The sequence below is a fragment of the Leuresthes tenuis genome, unplaced genomic scaffold (genome assembly GCF_036924035.1).
Source record: "Leuresthes tenuis unplaced genomic scaffold, fLeuTen1.0.hap1 SCAF_23, whole genome shotgun sequence".
NCBI lineage: Eukaryota > Metazoa > Chordata > Actinopteri > Atheriniformes > Atherinopsidae > Leuresthes > Leuresthes tenuis.
In genome coordinates this window covers 12,513,877-12,517,459 of record NW_027325377.1, presented here as the reverse complement: position 1 = coordinate 12,517,459, position 3,583 = coordinate 12,513,877, and the positions used below count along the sequence as shown (strand labels likewise).

The window sequence follows — 3,583 nt, the reverse complement described above, 5'->3', positions numbered from 1 at the left end:
AAGGTTGTTAACGTTTACACTGACAGTCAGTATGCCTTCTCAACTGTACATGTGTTAACACAGCATTGGAAAAACAGGTATGTTGACATCCACAGCTAAATGTATAAACTACAAATATTTTAGCATTATTAGATGTTATTCAATTGCCATCTACAATAGACTCGTATGAATGACCGGAAGGAAAACCATACTGCCAAAGAATTTGTTTAAATATGCTGCAGTATTGAGCCACGGACCATGTCATGTCTCAACAGGAGGGATGGAAGCAATAATGAACCAGGTTTTTACAGCATATGGTTTTACTAATTATTAAAAACATTTTTTTAGAATAAATAAATGAATAAAGTTTTGTCTAGCAGGTCAAATATGTGCAAAATACATTCCACAGGGCAATCTAAGACCAAAACGAAGATAATTCCCTAAGCCAGTGTATCTTTTTCAACATATTTGTTGGATTTCATTATTTCATTATTTTGTAGATTTCATTGAACTAAATTAATGTTAAGGGAAACGATTCTGCTCAGTGACAACAGAGGTTTTTACCAAATGGTCTGAAATATTTCCATGTGCACAAGCAGATGCACTCTCAGTAGCAAAATCACGCGTAAAATAACTCATTTCTAGATTTGAAATTCCTGAAAAGATCTTCAGTGATAATTTGACACACTTTGTAAACAATGTCATCTCACTGATGGCAAAGAACTTAAAATAGACCTTAGAAACCACTGTGATATAGAAGGTTTCGCTAACACATTGGAATTGTTTTACTATTTACATATACATGTGCAGTGAAGAATTGCTTGCTGCTGATAAATGCAAAGAAGAACAGCTTACACATAAATGCTCACATATAGGCTGCTGAATGCAATGAAGACCTGCTTATCCAGTAAAGTTCAATGTCAATGTGTAATATTCAATTAGGATTTGCAAAACAGTGAAGTTAAACAATGAATGGGTCCATAGTCGGTATGAGAAGACTACAGGAATATTTACCTGGGTGTACGTTCAAACAGAGATGAGAAAATTGCGATAAATTATTGTTTGTTTGTTTGTTAGTATGTATATGAATGTTATGTGTATAAACTGTGTTGAGTTGTAGTTACTCAGTAGTGTCTCAGTGAAACAACCGACGGGGGAAGCCTTGCGGTGACAACAAAAGCAGTGTTTTACTGATCAGTCAAGTTGCTCCAGTGTACTCCATACAAACTGGTTGGCTATTGAAGGGATAGAAAATGGGGAATACTTGTTTTAAAGCAAACAAGGAATTAGATGGGAAAAATACATGTTTTAACGGGACCCAGACAATATTAAATACTCAGACAGATGGGAGAAGAAGTGTAGTTTTGTAGGAAATCACAAAATTATTACATAAAATGAGTGAAATCAATTGAAGAATGCCTTTCTGAAGAGCTGTTTACCACAGATGAGCAGCTTTGCGACCAAGCACATTGTAGATCGCTTTACTGCCAAAATGATCTAGTTTAATGGATTGGTTTAGACATTTATAACAGCATTTTAAGAACAAAGAGAGAAACAAAAAGGGACAACGCTTCATGGTGGAAGGTGATGTATAAATAACTGTGTATATGATGAAGGAGAGACCATTTGAGCAGCACAGCCATTTCGCAGCACAGGGACAGCAGTCCAAGTTAAAGGATCTCCCATGTGGTATCACCTGTCACACTGTGTCAAGGCATCAAAAGAAGAAAAAATCACCAAACTCAAGGACAAAGAGACGAAGACTCCGGTGAACGTAGAGAGAGGACTTACAAACCAGAAATACAAAAGGATGCTCGATATCAAGATCCAGAAGAAGAGGCTAACAATGCCACGAACACTTACGATGCTGGGAATGATGCCAGCAATGAACAGAGAAGAAGATTCAGTGTCATCAATCTGCAACACGTGCCTCTAATGAGGGGGTGAATATAGAATCCTCAACGATTACAACGTCTCTGGGAACTGTGACAACAACAAGGTTTAAACCATTTTGATATATATTGTAACCTATTGGCTAAGGAATAGTGCTGAAAATGAGGTAAATCTAATCCACCACTGTCCTTGGTCTTCTGTAGGGTTTTTAAACTAATATGTGGTGGTTTGTTTTTCCACAGAAATTTGGAGATGCATGAATCTAGTGACTTAAACCAAGTAGCAGATGGTTTTATGGGGATCATTGAGAACAAATAGTTAACTTTTGGTAGTATCATCATTTTAATGGTTGTAACTCTCCCCATAAGTGATATAGGTAAGGACTTCCAACGAGAGAGATCGTCCTCTACTCTCTTTACTAATTGCACATAATCCATCTGTACTTATCATTTTAATATGTGATATGTCTATGCAAGGACTACATATTAAATGGATTTTTATCAATAGGAGTTGAAAAAGGAGCTTGCTCCGTTCACTCCAAGCATCGACCCGGTACTGCAGTGCCGCTGGGAACGGTGCGCTCTCCTCTGCTCTTGTGAAAAAGCTAACAGCGGTGCAGGATGGAAGTTTCTTTTAGTCTGCTGAGAAAAGAGAGTGAATGCGAAGTAGACTTTAACACGGCTCTGGGAGCGAGCCGAGTGCGGGCTAACCAGGAGAAATGCTTGAAAGAAACGCGACACCGAATGAGCGGTCAGAACAAAGCCTCAATACGGTGTTCCTGTGGTGTTTTTATAAAATGCGGTGAAAATAAAGGTGTGAATGCCCCATAAAAAACTAAAAGGTGGAGCGGAAGTGTTCGGCTGCAAGAAGGTGTGAATGTCCGACTATATTTGGTGAAAAGCAGGTGAAGCAAGGTCTGAATGCCCAACCTTACATCATCAAAAGCGAGATCAGAGGTTTTTGGCTGCAAGAAGGCCATAGTTTGCCAAAAGCGGGTAAGGTGCGAATGACCGACTAAATATCAACAAAAGTGGGGGCGGAGGTCTTCGGATGCAAGTGGGTGTGAATATCCCACCATACAAGTATGGTGGAGAGGAAGCTGTGAATGGCCGACCATAGTTTGCAAAAAGCGGGTGAGAAAAGGTGCGAATGTCCAACCATACATGATCGAAACAGGGTGTTTGGCTGCGACAAGGTGTGAATGTCCACCCATAATTAATGAAAAGCGGGCAACAAGTAGGTTCGAATGCCATACCATACATCATCAAAAGCAGGAGTGGATGTGTTCGGCTACAAGAAGGTTTGAATGTCCGAGCATAGTTTGTAAAAAGCGGGTAAGAAAAGGTTCGAATGCCCGAACATACACCATCAAAAGAGGGAGCGGAGGTGTTCCGCTGTAAGACGGTGTGAATGTCCGACCATAGTTGGTAAAAAGTGGGTATGAAAAGGTGCGAATGCCCAAATTCGGCTGCAAAAAACTGTGTTCGGCTGCAAAAAGGTGTGAATGTTCGACTAAAGTTTGTAAAAAGCGGGTAAGACAAGGTGCGAATGCCTGGCAATGTATGATCAAAAGCGGGAGCGGAGGTGTTCAGCTGCAAGGTCTAAATGTCCATAATTAATTGCTAGAAAACATGAAAGAAAATTTTCGAAAATCAATCCGCACATGATCATAAGTGGGAGAGGAGGTGTTCAGCTGCAAGAAGGTGTGAAT

At 39.7% G+C, this 3,583-nt stretch overlaps 1 pseudogene; it reads left to right on the top strand.

The window, feature by feature from the left end:
• Nucleotides 1–2,281: 2,281 nt before the first annotated feature.
• LOC140283383 (U2 spliceosomal RNA) lies at nt 2,282–2,458 on the top strand (annotated as a pseudogene).
• Nucleotides 2,459–3,583: the final 1,125 nt, after the last annotated feature.